At 44.1% G+C, this 17,097-nt stretch overlaps 1 protein-coding gene across 1 annotated transcript in view; it reads left to right on the top strand.

Moving 5' to 3' along the window:
* The first annotated feature begins 2,983 nt into the window (after positions 1 to 2,983).
* The window catches only part of LOC144668782 (CMP-N-acetylneuraminate-beta-galactosamide-alpha-2,3-sialyltransferase 4-like), a 162,971-nt gene continuing 148,857 nt past the window's right edge, over positions 2,984 to 17,097 (top strand). The window contains exon 1 of the mRNA XM_078531120.1: positions 2,984 to 3,061. The gene's annotated coding sequence lies outside the window, so the exon portion shown is untranslated. The remainder of the gene's footprint in view (positions 3,062 to 17,097) is intronic.

The following is a 17,097-nucleotide window of genomic DNA, read 5'->3' as shown; positions in this document are numbered from 1 at the left end:
TGTTCTCCTGGGAGAAGAGGAGGTTGAGAGATTTGATAGAGGTTTTCAAAATCATGGGGGCCCTGCAATAGAGAGAGAGAAACTATTCCCATTGTTAGAAAGGCAAAAACCAGAGGACAAGGATACGAACATAGGAAATAGGAGCCACTCGGCCCTTCGAACCATTCAATAAATAGAACCATTGCTGATCTGATTGTAACCTCAGCTTCATACTCCTGGCTACCCCCTTTCACCCTCTTGCTTATCAAGAATCTGTCTACTTCCGCCTTAAAGATATTCACGGACACTGCCTCAACCACCTTTTGAGAAAGAGAATTCCAAAGTCTCACAACCCTCTGAGAAAAAAAATCTTTCTAATCTCTGTCTTGAATGGGTGACCCCTTATTTTTAAACAGTGACCCTTAGTTCCAGATTCTCCCACAAGAGGAAACATCCTTTCCACATCCACCCTGTCAAGTCCCCTCAGGATCTTATATGTTTCAACCAAGTCACCTCTTACTCTTCTAAACTCCAACCTAGCCTGTCCACCCTCTCCTCATAAGACAAACCGTCCATCCCAGGTATTAGTCTAGTAAACCTTCCCTGAACTTCTTCTAATGCATTTACATCTTTCCTTAAATAAGGAGACCAATACTGTACACATTATTCTAGGTGTGATTTCACTAATGCCTGTGTATAATGGAAGCATAATCTCCCAACTCTTCTATTCAATTCCCCTTGCAATAAACAATAACATTCTATTAGCTTTCCTAATTACTTGCTGTACCTGCATACAAACCTTTAGCAATTCATGCATTATGGCACGCAAGTCCATCTGCATCTCAGATCTCTGCAATCTTTCACCATTTAGATAATACGCTTCTATTTTATTTGTCTTGTCAAAATGGACAACTTCACATTTTCCAACGTTGTACTCCGCTTTCCAGATCTTTTCCCACTCACCTAACCTATCTATATCCTCTTGTGGCCTCCCCTTGTGCTGTAGCCTCCTTATGTCCTCTTCGCAACTTACTTTCCTGCCTATCTTTGTGTCATCAGCAAATTTAGCAACCATACTATCGGCTCATTCATCCTAACCATTTATATAAATTGTAAAGAGTTGAGCGCCCAGCACTGATCCCTGTGGCACACCACTCATTACATACTGCCAACCAGAAAATGAGCCATTTATGCCTACTGTCTGTTTCCTGTTAGCTAGCCAATCTTCCATCCATGCCAATATGTTAATCCCTACATTAGGAGCTTTTATTTTCAACAATAACCTTTGATGAGGCATCTTATCAAATACCTTCTGAAAATCTATATACAGTATATGCACCCCTTCATCCTTAGCACCTGTTATTCTTCAAAGAACTCCAAGATTCCAGTGATTTCAAGTGATTGGCAAAATGACAAAAGTCAACATGAGAAAAAGATTAAAAAAAAAACAAATGATTAGGATCTGGAATGCCTGAGGTGTGGTGCAGACAGATTCAATCATGAATAAGCACAAAAAGGGGAAACGCTTGCTGGAATACATGAATTGGGACGGGGAATGGGACTAGCTGACTTGCTCTTGCAGATTGGTTGCACAGGTTCAATGGGCTGAATGGCCTCCCTCTGTGCTGTAATCAGTCTATGCTTCTTTGTAAGGCTATTGAGGGACTTGTTACAAAGGCAGGTAAATGAAGGTGATGTGCTGGTCAGCCATAATCTAACTGAACAGTGAAGCAGGCTCAAAGGACTGAATGACCCACTCCTGTTCCTATGTTGCTGTTGCTAGAGGTTCAATTTGATATGAGAGTTTTCAACTGCAGAAAATAATACAAACAAAAGAACATACGAGTTAGGAACAGGACCAGACCACTCGGCCCCTCGAGTCTGCTCCGCCATTCAATAAGATCATGGCTGATCTGATTGTAACCTCAGCCCCACATTCGCCTACCCCCGATAACCTTTCACCCCCTTGTTAATCAAGAATCTATCTTGCTCTGCCTTAAAGATATTCAAAGACTCTGCCTCAGCCACCTTTTAAGGAAGGAAATTTCAAAGACTCAGCCCTCTGAGAGAAAAAGAACCCTCTCTGTTTTAAATGGGCGACCCCTTATTATTAAACAGTGACCCCTAGTTCTAGATTCTCCCACAAGAAGTAACATCCTCTCCATATCCACTCTTGTCAAGGCACCATGAGGGTATTTTATGTTTCAATCAAGTCGCCTCTTATTCTTCTAAACTCCAGCAGATACAAGCCTAACCTGTTCAGCCTTTCCTCAAAAGACAACCCATCCATTCCAGGTATTAGTCTAGTAAACCTTCTCTGAACTGCTTCTAACGCTTTTATCTTTCCTTAAATAAGGAGACCAATACTGTACACAGTACTCCAGATGTGGTCTCACCAATGCCCTGCATAAGGGAAGCATAACCCCCCGAAATCTGGTATTCAATTTCCCTTGTAATAAACAATAACATTCTATTAGCTTTGCTAATTACTTGCTGTACCTGCTTACTAACCTTTTGCGATTCATGCACTAGGAAATAGTAAAAACAGCAACTCGAATTCAACTTACACCTTCAACATAGGAAGGAGAGTCAGAAATATAATAGTGAGAACTTAAGGAATAACGCAACAAGCTGTACTTCGGCTACATGGAAACACAGTGACGTTTAAGAAAATTTAGTCTCTTTAAGGGAGTCACCATTCAGTTAGTAACATTTTATTCCATTTCCTGAGAAAAGCCATTAGGAATTTGCAGTCCTGCAACTGAATTCAGTAACAAATCTTTAAATTTACGTCATCAAGCAAAGTAATTTTTTTAGTGAAGTGAATTGGAAACAGCTTTTGAAAATTCCTCACAAGCTCCTGTGACGAGTGCAGCAGGAACATTGAAACCAGAAGGAACAAAGTAACATAAAACTAAATACTGGGAGCTCAGAGAAGCTGCAGTCCGTATGTGGGTTTGAAGGAACCTGTTCGGGTGGCTCTTACCGTCCGGTAGGAGGAGACCTGAAAGCGGGGTTATTTTCAATAAAGTGGTACAAACGTTTCACTTGTTTCGTTTGGCAACCCTGGTCATTAAATAAGGTAAGACAGTATTAAACTAACAGAGATTGCTTAGGAGAAATGCAAGAAAAGTGGAAATCATGTGGACTGAGAAAGTTGTGAAAATAGCAAAGAAATAATAACAGCTATAAAAAGGAATTCCAAAAGCACTTGTAAGGATAACAGTTCTAAGTTGTTCTAAATGTATTCAGTGGAGAAGTATAGTTGAGTGTGATATCTGCTCAGTAAAGACAGAGCTAGTACTGTACTTGAGAGTAAGAAAATGACAGAGTTTGTAAATGAGCAGTGTTACAGCAGAAGTAAAATACCAAAACAAATTGAGCAGCAACATATTCAAAGAGTCAGTCGTGGGAAGATGGAAGATGGTGTGTGTTTGGAAACGCTAAATGTGGAATTTACTCTGTAGCGCTGATACTCAGCTGTATGTTCCCTAAATTTTTGACCGTGAAACCACTTGTATGTGCTGGAGTTTTGCAGAGGGCGCTGCAATTGAGAAAATCAATGATCGAGGAAGCAGACTTGCTAAGGTTGTATGAAGCACTGAAAGAGAGAGAGAACAGTAGGGAGACTGCGTGCAATTCTGACCCCAACACCAAATCTACACATATCAATATTGCAAGAAGTGGAGAGAGCATCAGCAAGAGCGATTCCCGCTGGAGAAACTTTGATTAAGGCCGGCTGCGAAAATGGGATTAGGTTTCGAGTAGGAGTGTGTCCGGTCGTCAGGGTACTCGGGGGATAGGTTTTGATAAAGAGGGAATTCGAGTGAGAGGCTTCAAAGAGACTGGTAGGGTACTAGAGGGATGGGTTTTAATGGAGTTAAGATATTTGAAGACTGGGTTTTGTTGCGAGGTTATGGTACTGGGAGGATAGATTTTGATAGAGTTAGGGTACTAAAGTACCCTTTTGTTGGCTTAGGGGTTACTGTACGAGAGGGATGGTTTTGAAAGTGTTACTGTTCTAGAGAGATGGGGCTTTGGTGAGAAGGTGAGTGTACTGAAATGATAGGTTTCAGTGTGAGAGTTAGGGTACAAGAAAGATAGGTTTTGATGAAAGCTTTAGGTACAAGAGGGATGGGACTTGATGCAAGCTTAGTTATTCGATGGATGGCATTTGCTGAGGTGTTGGAGTCTTAAATGCATGGGCTCTGAGAGAGAAATAGAGTACTGGAGGGGTCGGCTTTAATACAGAGTTAGAGTGGAGCAGTATGGGCTTGATGAAAGGTGTTATGATAATGAAGAAAAAATTACGTCCGGAAACATTGGACTTTAATAAAAAGTCCTGAGTTTATAAACAATACACACAAGTCACTGGCTGGAATGCTGCAGGGTGACTCCCTAAGAGTTAATAGAACCCCACCCTGTTGCCAGACAAGGTACTTCTAAAGACATCCAGAAACTATTTGCTCCCACCGGTAGAGACAATGGGGCATAATGGGAGATGAGCATTATCTCATCAAGAAATCCTGTGAGCAATGCCCAGACAGATTTGTGAATTTACTTTCCACTTGAAACATACAAAGGAGGGGGTTAAAAGTGAGCTGAAAACCTGCTCCCATGTCTGTCTGTTGGTGGGTGCTGTGAGAGAACAAGTGCAGGAAGTTTGACTCAGACGCAACAGTCACACACAGCACCCCTGCAAGTCGCCATTTTTGCAGATATCCCGATCTCTATCTCTCTACTGAAGTCAAAACTACTGGAGCCTCAAAACCGACTATTCATCTACTGCAGTCAACTCTACTGGAACTTCGAAATCAACTATTTATCTACCAGAGTCAACTTTACAGGAACCTCAAAACTGACTATTCGTCTATTGAAGTCAAGACGACTGGAATCTTGAATCGCAACGGCCACACCACTCAACCACCTACCCCCATGAGTCAAGGTCTGTTCCGTATACCTTGTTTTATGTGCATATATATTCATTTACTTCAAGCTAAGTTCTTACTTTTAACCTGTGTGACTGTATATGCATGTGTTTTATCCTTTTTTGCCTTTAGTAGTGAATAAACTCACTCTTAACTTTAACTCAAGTAAGTCTGATCAAATTGGCTCCTTCAAAACCGGAACGACTGAGTCTGGGGAAAAGGTATCCATGAAAGGGATCCTTTTTAGATTAAATCTTGTTGTGACCAACAGAGTGGGGGGGGGGGGCTGAATTCAGACAGGGAGCCAGTTGATCCCCCCTCATCTGGGGGGTGTCCCAGCCAGACGGTGACAAATTGAGGGGGTCTCACCTGGGTCAACAGCTTTGGGGAACCTGGAGCTGGGTCGTAACAAATTGGAGCACTCATCCAGGATTTGAACAAATTAGGGGCTCGGAGCCTGGAATATTTTTTTCCCATAGTCGAAACAAATGAGTTAGAGTAGGGAAAGTAAATCGTCCTTTTGAAATCAATTTTTTAGAAACTGCAAAATGACTTACTTGAGTCTGTACTGCTGAAGTGTTAAAATATCCACTTTTGATGCCAGTACCTTTCAGGCAGAGCCAGAAGCAGTTACTTTTGAGGGTCATTAAGTTCTTTCCTTCAAACAGTTAAAAGAGTCAGCGAGATGTTTAGGATTAGAATTTTGGCTGAAAGCCAGAAAGACTGAAATTGTAAAAAGGGCGGCCAATGGTCTAGAGGTGGAAAGTGAGGACGATGAAATGGATCGCATAGCAGTAGAGAGATTAAACTTGGAGAAGTGGAAATTAGAATTTCAGGAGAGAGAAAAGGAAAGGGAATTTCAGGAAAGGGCACGAAGGGAAGAGTGAGAATTTCAGGAGAGAGAAAGGGGAAGGGAGTTGTAACTAAAACAGCCTGAACTGAGGAGCAGGCATCCTGCTGGGTCCCTTAAAGACACCATTAGCTCAGACTTAAGGATTGAGGCAACCTGGTTTGCTCATCTAATCCCTAGTTTTGATGAAGTAGAGATGGAAGCCTTCTTTATAGCCGAGCAGTTAAAGTGGCCAGTCCAACAGTCGTCCGTATTACTGCAGAGTGAGCTTTCAGGAAAGGCTCACGAGGTTTACTCCCTCCTGCCTGAGGAAAGTGTCACTGACTATGAGACAGTAAAATGGCTAAATTAAGTGCGTATCAGTTAGTGCGGAGACGCGCCGTCAGAGATTCCGTACCCTCAGGAAACGGCCTGACCAGACGTACCTGGAATTTGAAAGGTTTAAGCAACTTGCTTTTGACCAGTGGGTGCGGGCACTTAAAACTGAAATCACTTACGAAAACCTCCGTGAAATAATTCTTCTTGAGGAGTTTAAAAACTCCCTACCTCTTTGCAATAGGAACACACCTAGAGGAGTAGGGGTGGTGGTGGTCACAGGGCCAGACAGGCAGCCACACTGGCCGACAATGATGAGTTGATCCACAAACCCTTGTTCCAGAAGAGACCCTCCCCTAGTCACCCCCAACCAACTGGGAAGGATAGAGGGGGTGAGAGAGCAATAGGAAACTGAGCACCCATGGGAGAGAGAGAAATTCTGGGCTCCCTCCTCAGGACAGAAAGTGTGGTGCTGAAATGAAAAATGAAATCAAGAAGCCTGTGTTTTAACTGCTGGAACGTAGGGCACGTCCGGGCCAACTGCTGGAGGCTACGGGGAAAACCAGTGGGATTTATCGGGGCACATACACCCTATGCAGAGAATGGGAGTCAGTCAGAGAGCATGGCAGACCAGGCTATGGCTGTGGCTGCGGCTGCAAATCCCTGTAGGGGCACTCCTGAGGGTGCGGATAAGGTTAAACAAATCCCTGAGGGCTACTGGGATTTTGTATCCGAAGGCAGGATGGCCACATTTCCCCAGGGTGAGGGAGGTAAGCCTGAGGGATCCAGGGGCCAGCCAGACTCTACTGCTGGGAAAGGGCATGACCTTCCCACCAGAGAGTGCCATAAGTGCCAAGGTGCTGGTAAAGGGGATTGAAGGAGGGTACATGCCCATTCCCCTATACAGGGTGCATCTGGAGTGCAGCCTTGTATCGGGGCCAGTGACCATGGGAGTTATCCCCATTTTGCCTGTCGATGGTGTCAACCTCCTCCTCGGCAATGACCTGGCAGGGTCAAAGGTAACAGCTTCCCCAGTGGTCTCAGGGAAGCCCATTCAGGTCAAGGAGACCAAACAGCTGCAGGAGAAAGTGCCGGGCATTTTCCCTGACTGTGTGGTAACCCAGTCTATGGCGCGACAAGCTCCAACAGAGGAAGCTGAAGTGGCATCACAGACAGAAGACCCTCCAGTTTGCTTACCTAAAACCTTTTTTGGGAGCCGAGAAGATCCTAAGGAGGCGATGAATAAATCTCCCTCGGTAGTGACCCAGCAAGCTGACCCACAGTTAAAAACATTAGCTCAGACTGCTCACAATGAAGCTGAGGCCTTTTCTGGCTATTGTCTTTCTTCTGTTCCATTATGACCAGATAATGATTCTGAGGGTGACTTTCTCAAACTCTGCTGGTGTAACTGGCAGAAATCTCATTTAAACTAATGCAATTGAAGTTCCCACTGAAGTTATAGCCATGAAGCAGGAGAAGATGTTGTGTGAAATGGATTCATTAAATTTCAAGTTACCTTCCAAGTCACTCAGCACCCTGACTTGGAAATATATCACTGTTTTACATTGTTGCTGGGTTAAACTCCTAGAATTCCCTCCCTGACAGCACTGTGGGGGTACCTAAGACCACACGGGCTGCAGTGGTTCAAGAAGGCAGCTCATCATCACCTGCTCAAGGCAGTCAGGGAATGCAGTAAATGCGGCTCTACCAATAACCACATCCAAAAAACAATACAAAAAAATGCTTGTTCTCTGACCCATTGGACAGGCTAACAAATGGCAGATGGTAATTTTTAAACTTTTTAAATGCAGAGATAAATCATCAATAACACAGGGAACAGGCTGAAAAACTATTGCAATTAAATAATCAACCAGTTTGGATAAAGAGAATAATAACCAGCAAGATTTGGCCATTAAACACCCAGCCCTGGGGAGCTCTAAAGGAGACTCAAAATGAACTCTATTGACAAACACCCTAAGAATCTGAGTGTGAACTGCCTGAGGATTTAAAACCAGGATTCCAAAGCATTAAATTGAGGTAATCTTCAGCTGCTTCTCTTGCTACTGGTTTCTGGAAGAGTTAAAGCTAGCAGGGTCAACCCTCTTTGCAAGCTCAGTGGGTTTTATGGGGACAGTCTGCAGAATTTGCGCAAAGGCTGACATCACTGTCTTTTCGAAGACATTTCCAATTTATTCCCATTTTAATGTCAAGGGGTCTCAATGCCAGCAGTCACAGTGTCCATGGCTAAACACAGAGTGTAACATGACCTCCTGCATCACCGTGTGAGAAATATGTACATATATTATTTTTTCACTTGTTTTTTGTATTGTTAAATACATTTACTTACAATAGCGTGGGGTGTGATATTTTGTCACATTTCATAGGCTGAAATAATCTGTATGGAGACAAAAGGTAACCTCAATAATTTTTAACTGAAAGTTTTCTGCTCACTATCCTCACCACACTACTGGGAGTGTATCAAGACATCAAGATCAGTAAATATACTCAGAATTCTGACTCACCAGGGAGCGCCTATCATACCGGATTCTCATATTGTGAAATTAGCTGTAATGTTCCCAACATTACAATAATGACTATAGACTCCAATTGGTTGTAAATCACTTTGAGGCTGTGAAATTGTTCTATAAATACAAACCTTGCTTTCTTTCTTTCTCAAAAAGTCTAATGGATAGAAAGGTTCGAAAAACATTACATAACCCTACACCATGCTGGGTTCTTCTTATATTGACCAAAAACCAGAGACTGAGGGAGTTATTTTGGTGAAAGAGTGCAAACAGAAAATAAATACCTGTACTAAAAATGCATACCTGCTTGTAAGTCCAGTTTTACCAAAATAATTTCTGATGGTTATGAACTGAATTTGCCTGGAATGCTGAAATCTAACATACCTGCAAGGCTGGTACGCAAGTCTTGAACAGATGTTCTTTTTATGGAGTGGTAACCTTGGGCTTCAGGCCCCCTGAAGGAGGTATGGAATGGCAGGTTTCAGGACGGCACAGGGAGTGAGCGAAAGAGTGTGCAGATTTTTAGATGTAAAACTGTAGGTCCTGAGGGAGGGAGTCCAGAGGAGGAGGGATATCTTGAACTCTCAGAGAGGAAGGAGTCCACTTGGTCCTCCTGACCTTCACCCTCCTCCTTCCTCTCATCCTCCTCCTCCTCTTCCTCCTTCTCCTCTTGAGGCTCCTGAGCATGGGCTTTTAGCAACCTTTCTGGTGGTAACAGCTTGTCTCTCATGATTGCCAGGTTGTGCGGCCTGCAGTAAGTCAGCACAAATCTGGAATGCTCATCACTCTCCTTTCCTTCTCTCCTCCAGCAGCTGCTTTGCCTGGTCTCATGTTCTCCTCCCATTCATCCTGGAGATGAAGAGAAACCCCTAGCAAGAAGCCCATGAACAAACACCGCCCCCACCCGCCAATTCCCTGCTGAACTCAGCTGAGAATGTCTCCAGGTTTGTGGTGATTTGCTGCATGCTCCACAATCTGGTGACCATGAGAGAACAGACATTACCACCAGCAATGAAAGGGTTAAACTCAGGGGCCAGGAGGAGGAAAAGGAGGAGGAAGAGGGGCGGGATTAGGGTGAGTGCCTGAAGCTTTCAGGCAGATGGTCTAGACCTGGGAAGGACACTCACCGTTCTCTAATTGAAGAGCATTTAGGAGGATGTCCTCGACCCATCAGACTCTGGAGCATGTTTGCCATCTTCAAGAACTGGGGATCCATCAGGAAGTCCATCATTTGCACTCAGCCCTTTCAACTCCTTCCCCGGTTAGACCCATAAAAAAGATTATCAATTTCACGACAACCCAATTACCATCATGACTCTTTATCTGCAGCACAAACAATGGAAACATCACTCAATCAACAAATATTAAACTATTCACCCTGGTTCTTATCCTTACTGCTTATGCTATAACTGTTGTTGCCTTATACGAACATGCAAAATAAGAGCAGAAGTAGGCCATTCAGCTCTTTGAGCTTGCTCCGCCATTCCATAAGATCACGGCTGATCTGTTTGTGTTTTGAATTCCAAATTCCCATCTACCCCTGATAACCTTTGATTCCCTTCCCTAACAAGAACCTATCCACCTCTGCCTTAAAAATATTCATTGACCCCCATCTCCACTGCCTTCTGAGGCAGAGTTCCAAAGTTGCACAACCCTCTGAGAGAAAAAAATTCTCCTCATCTCTGTCCTAAAAGGGTGACCCTTAACTTTAAAACAGTGCCCCTAGTTCTGGACTCACCCACAAGAGGAAACATCCTTTCCACGTCCACCTTGTCAAGACTGTTCAGGATCTTATATTTTTTAATCGAATCACCCCTCACTCTTCTGAACTCCAGTGGAAACAAGCCCAGTCTGTTCAGCCTTTCTTCATTCCAGGTGTCAATCTAGTAAGCCTCCACTGAACCGCCTCCAATGCATTTACATTATTCCTTAAATAAGGAGATGAAAACTGCAGACAGTATTTGAAACGTGGTCTCACAAATGCCCTGTATAACTGAAGCATAACATCCTTACTTTTATGTTCAATTCCTCTCATAATAAAGGATAACATTGCACTAGCCTTCTTAATTACTTTCTGTACCTGCATACTAACTTTTTGTGACTCATGCACTAGAACACCTGGATCCCTCTGCACCTCAGAGTTCTGCAGCCGTTCTCCACTTAAGTAATACTCAGCTTTTTATTCTTTCCGTCAAAGTGAACAACTTCACATTTTCCTACATTAGACTCCATCTGCCAGGTTATTACCCACTCACTTGATGTACCTATATCTGTCTGCAACCGCCTTATGTCCTCTTCACAACACACTTTCTTTGTGTTGTCTGCAAATTTAGTTACCATGCCTCAGCTCCCCTCATCCAAACCATTGATATAAATTGTAAAAAGTTAAGGCCCCAGCACAGATCCCTGTGGGACTCCACTTGTCACATCCTGACATCGTACCAGTTAGAAAAAGACCCATTTATGCATATTCTCTGTTTTCTGCCAACCAGCTAATCTTCTATCCATGCTGATATTTTACCTCCTACATTATGTGCTTTTATTTCCCGCGATAACTTTTGATGTGGCACCTTATCAATGCCTTCTGGAAATTCAACTACAGTACACCTACAGGCTCCCCATTATCCACAGCACATGCTACTTCTTCAAAGAACTCCAACAAGTTGGTTAAACATGATTTCCCTTTCACAAAACTTTTCCCGATTATATTGAGTTTTCTAAGTGCCCAGCTATAATCTCCTTAATGATTGATTCTAACACCTTCCCCACGACAGACGCCAAGCTAACTGGCCTATGGTTTCCTGTTTTCTGCCTCTCTTCCTTCTTGAATAGAGAGGTTATATTTTCTACATTTCAGCCTGATGGAACCTTTCCAGAATCCAGCAAATTTTGAAAATTTAACATCAACGCATCTACCACCTCATTAGCCACCTCTTTTAAGACCCTAGGATGAAGTCTATCAGGACCCAGAGCCTTGTCAGCCCGCAGCTCCATCAGTTTGATTCGTACCATTTCCCTAGTGATTGTAATTTCACCAAGTTCCTCTCTCCCTTCCACTCCCTGATTTATAGCTATTCCTGGAATGCTTTTTTTAAATCCTCTATAGTGAAGACAGAAGCAAAATATTTGTTCTTTTCATCAGCTATTTCCTTGTTATCTACCATTAATTCCCCACTGTCACTCTCTAGAGGACCAACACTCAATTTACTTACTTTTGCCACATATTTTTACATTTCTAGCTATCTTCCTCTCATTCTCTAATTTCTTTCTCCTGATTAACCTTTACCTTTTAGTCATTCTCTGTCGCTCTTTATATTCTGACCAATCATCTGACCTGCCACCCATCTTTGCACAGTTATATGCTTTTTCCTTAAGTGTGATGCTTTCCTTAACTTCTTTTGTTAACCAAGGATGATGGGTTCTCTCCTTTTCTCTTTATAGTAGGAATATATTTATTCTGAGTATTTTCAAATACCCCCTTAAATGCCTGCCACTGCTTCTCTATTGATCTATCCTTCAGCTTCATCTATCCACACATAATTTAGAGGCTAGGGTCGAAGAAGTATCTTCAGAGTGGAACGGGCTGGGCAGCAAACACACAGGGTGGAAAGGATACCACAGGTGTCACCTCTCTGGTGGGCAGTTTTACATACTAGTTCTGCATAAGAGAAATTAGATGAGGGCCATGCAGGACCAGTGTGGTAGCTGTACTGGAACAGCTTGCTTAGGGTCACAGCTAGTCCTGGAGCACAAGTCTTCAGTTGTACAGCCAGGATGTTGTTAGGGCCATAGCTTTTTTCTGTATCCAATGCCTTCAGCCATTTCTTGAGGCCACATAAAGTGAATGACTGGCATCTTAGTGTCTATATGATGCCTCACACGGCTGAAGAGTTTTGAGATGTATTTGAGGTAGTGCCCATCAAGGATGCAACAATATGGGGTGTAGATAATTAGATCATGAATGCAGTGTATTGAGGTTGTGATATTGGTGGCCATGCAGTTATTAAGCAGTGTGTTTGTGAGATGGGATCTTACTTTGACTATTCGTGTTGTCATTACTTTTCTTACAGCACTGGAGCCATGTCTTAGAGGACAGTGCTCATGGCTGTGAACTCCTGGGTGATCTCCTCCCACATCCACAGCATTATTTGCCTCTGTGGCCTCCTTCCACAATTCACATAAAGGACACCACTCCTTCTCTTTGCCCTGTTCACCAGAACCTCCAGTGTCGCGTTCCCCCCTCTAGCTTCCTGACCATCCTTCCCTGTTTGCTTCTATCACAACTTGCACACTCCACATCTGCAGAGGAAGTGGTTATATGGAACCCATATGTACAACTCCAGGAAAATTGCTTATCAGCGCTTGAGTGCTAACCATGCAGTTGTTGGTTTCAGTGGAGGCTGCTTAAACCATGTTAGCCAGAAAATGCATGCTAAAGCCATACTTTCAAACAGGCATTTTTTATGAGCACAGGATCCTTTTGGCACTTATTTTCACCCTTTGGTTAAAATAACCCCTTACTGTGTTTAGATGAAGCCACCAGATAAGTTCTGATATAAATGATGGTAGGGTGTTGATGGATTCTTGGCAAAGTGTCTCAGGAAGTCTCCAGACATGTCTTCCAACCTCCAGCAGCAAGTGAACAGTCTTCCTTTTCTAATAGGCAGTCCATCAGGATCGAGGATGCCGCCAGTTCGATAGGTCTGAAACTGATAAGTGGAAGATGCCTGTGTGTGATTTTTTTTAACATGGGGTGGTTGTTGCATGTGGACTACCACCTGATCTCAACGGAACGGGACTTGGCCCAATGGCCAGGGGGTTCCAAGATGATTGGAGGCCAGGCTTTGCTGTAAAACATTAGCATGACCTGTGCACGATCATATGCAGGTGGGTATACCCCAGTGCATAGAGAACCTATTCAACACAAATGCACACCACGTCACACCCTACATCACACCTGCAGACTCCGGTTGCCAACTCTCGCTGCTACCTGGTCCACAATCTACCTTCACTGCTCCGTCAGCTGAAACTGAAAAACCAATGGAACCGGTAACCAGATATAGGCTCAGCAGGAGATTGAAGACTCCCATCACAGCACAGGCGGGAGAAGGGCAGTCTGATCAGTGAAGTGAACAGTAAATATTGATAAAAGGTTAGAATTCTTAGGAACAGCGTGTTTAATCTAATCAGCTGGGTATAATGAACTGATAGCCACCATAATGCCGTGCAGATCTTCAATGAGCGCTAACAGGAACTTAAGTGGCAACCAGGCTCTTAAAGAACCTCCAAGTGGCTGCTCCTATTCCAACCTCCAGCATTTTTATCCTAACTGTGGGAAAAATCAATGTTTCAGTTTAGGACACCTCAGAGGCTCCTTCATGATTAAGTATTCAGAGAAAATTGCCCCCTGAGTGTTTGTTTTAATGATTTGTTTTAATCATTTTATAAGCTCATAGCTCATTTGGAATATCTACCTTTCAAGATATTTCAGTTCAAACAGTACTGCTCAAAATTCAACAATATTTTCTGGGTGTCACATGGAGGACTTGCCCTGGGTCCACAATCCATCCAGGTTGTCAATTCACTGTTATTTCTTTTATTCATTCTCAGGATGTGGGCATCGCTGGCTAAACCAGCATTCATTTCCCATCCCTAATTGCCCTTGAGAGTGTGATGGTGACCCACCTTCTTGAACTGCTGCAGTCCATGTGTTGTCGGAACACCCACAGTGCTGTTTGGGAGGGAGTTCCAGGATTTTGACAGTGACAGTGAATTAATGGTGATATAGTTCCAAGTCAGGAAGATGTGTAACTTAGAGGGGACCTTGGAGGTTATCATGTTACCAGGCGTCTGCTGCCCTTGTCCTAGATGGTAGAGGTTGCGTGTTTTGCAGGTGCTGTCGAGGGAGACTTGGTGAGTTGCTGCAGTGCATCTTGTGGATGGTACACACTGCTGCCACTGTGCATCCATGGTGGAGGGAGGGCCAATCAAAAGGGCTGCTTTGTCCTGGATGGTGTCAAGCTTCTTGATGTTGCCACACTCATTCAGGCAAGTGGAGAGTATTCCATCAAACCCCTGACTTGTGCTTTTTAGAGGTGGACAGGCTTTGAGATTCAGGAGAACATAAGATATAGGAGCAGGAGTAGTCCATAGTCCTCGAGCATTCACTGCCATTCAGTACATTTGTAGCTGATCATTGGCCTTAATTCCACTTGCCCACCTGCTCTCCATATCTCCTGGCTCTATGAGAGACCAAAAATCTGTGTATCTCAGCCTTAAATATATTCAGAAATGGAGCATTCACAACTGTCTGGGGTAGAGAATTCCAAAGGTTCACAACCCTTTGATTGGAGGAATCTCTCCTTATCTCATTCCTAAACAATTGGATCCTTATCCTGACACTGTGCCTCCCCGTGTTATAGATTCCCCAGGCAGGAGGAATCTCAGAATCACACATCTCAGTGTCTACCCTGCCAAGCCCCTTCAATACCTTAACAAAAACAGAATTACCTGGAAAAACTCAGCAGGTCTGGCAGCATCGGCGGAGAAGAAAAGAGGCGACGTTTCGAGTCCTCATGACCTGTTCTGTTCTGATGAAGGGTCACGAGGACCTTTCAATAGTTAACACACAGTCTTTGTGTTTGATCTGGTTTCGGTACCAGCACAATGGATGAACTCCAGTTACTGCAATTAGACTTAATGATATCATTTTGAAGCTTGAATTCATTTTCTTTCTGTACTTGTGATACCCTTGCCGGATTTAATCTATAAGGATAAAAACAAAAAACTACTGCGGATGCTGGAAATCCAAAACAAAAGCAGAATTACCTGGAAAAACTCAGCAGGTCTGGCAGCATTGGCGGAGAAGAAAAGAGTTGACGTTTCGAGTCCTCATGACCCTTCAGCAGAACTGAGTATAGTTAGGAGAGGGGTGAAATATAAGCTGATTTAAGGTGGGGTGGGGGGGGAAGAAGTTGAGGGGGCGTGGTGGTTGTAGGGACAAGCAAGCAGTGATAGGAGCATATAATCAAAAGATGTCACGGACAAAAGGATCAAAGAGGTGTTGAAGGTGGTGATATTATCTAAGAAAATGTGCTAATTAAGAATGGATGGCAGGACACTCAAAGTACAGCTCGAGTGGGGGTGGGGTGGAAAGACTGACAAGGTATTAGTTGTAGATTTAAAAATAATGGAAATAGGTGGGAAAAGAAAAATCTATATAAATTATTGAGAAAAACAAAAGGGAGGGGGAAGAAACGGGGTGGGGATGGGGGAGGGAGTTTAAGATCTAAAGTTGTTGAATTCAATATTCAGCCCAGAAGGCTGTAAAGTGCCTAGTCGGAAGATGAGGTGCTGTTCCTCCAGTTTGCGTTGGGCTTCACTGGAACAATGCAGCAAGCCAAGGACAGACATGTGGGCAAGAGAGCAGGGTGGAGTGTTAAAATGGCAAGCGACAGGGAGGTTTGGGTCTTTCTTGCAGACAGACCGCAGGTGTTCTGCAAAGCGGTTGCCCAGTTTGCGTTTGGTCTCTCCAATGTAGAGGAGACCGCATTGGGAGCAACGAATGCAGTAGACTAAGTTAGGGGAAATGCAAGTGAAATGCTGCTTCACTTGAAAGGAGTGTTTGGGCCCTTGGACGGTGAGGAGAGAGGAAGTGAAGGGGCAGGTGTTGCATCTTCTGCGTGAGCATGGGGAGGTGCCATAGGTGGGCGTTGAGGAGTAGGGGGTGATGGAGGAGTGGACCAGGGTGTCCTGGAGGGAACGATCCCTACGGAATGCCGCCAGGGGGTGTGAAGGGAAGATGTGTTGGTGGTGGCATCATGCTGGAGTTGGCGGAAATGGCGGAGGATGATCCTTTGAATGCAGAGGCTGGTGGGGTGATAAGTGAGGACAAGGGGGACCCTATCATGTTTCTGGGATGGAGGAGAAGGCGTGAGGGTGGATGCGCGGGAGATGGGCCGGACACGGTTGAGGGCCCTGTCAACGACCGTGGGTGGAAAACCTCGGTTAAGGAAGAAGGAGGACATGTCAGAGGAACTGTTTTTGAAGGTGGCATCATCAGAACAGATGCGACGGAGGCAAAGGAACTGAGAGAATTGGATGGAGTCCTTACAGGAAGCGGGTGTGAGGAGCTGTAGTCGAGGTAGCTGTGGGAGTCGGTAGGCTTGTAATGGATATTGGTGGACAGTCTATCATCAGAAATTGAGACAGAGAGGTCAAGGAAGGGAAGGGAAGTGTCAGAGATGGACCATGTGAAAATGATGGAGGGGTGGAGATTGGAAGCAAAATTAATAAATTTTTCCAGGTCCCGACGAGAGCATGAAGCCGCACCGAAGTAATCATCGATGTACCGGAGAAAGAGTTGGAGGGGGCCGGAGTAGGACTGGAACAAGGAATGTTCCACATACCCCATAAAGAGACAGGCATAGCTGGGGCCCATCCGGGTACCCATAACCACACCTTTTATTTGGAGGAAGTGAGAAGAGTTAAAGGAGAAATT

Source organism: Cetorhinus maximus, chromosome 2, assembly GCF_964194155.1.
Source record: "Cetorhinus maximus chromosome 2, sCetMax3.hap1.1, whole genome shotgun sequence".
Classification (NCBI taxonomy): Eukaryota; Metazoa; Chordata; class Chondrichthyes; order Lamniformes; family Cetorhinidae; genus Cetorhinus; species Cetorhinus maximus.
This window is presented reverse-complemented; position numbering and strand designations above follow the sequence as displayed.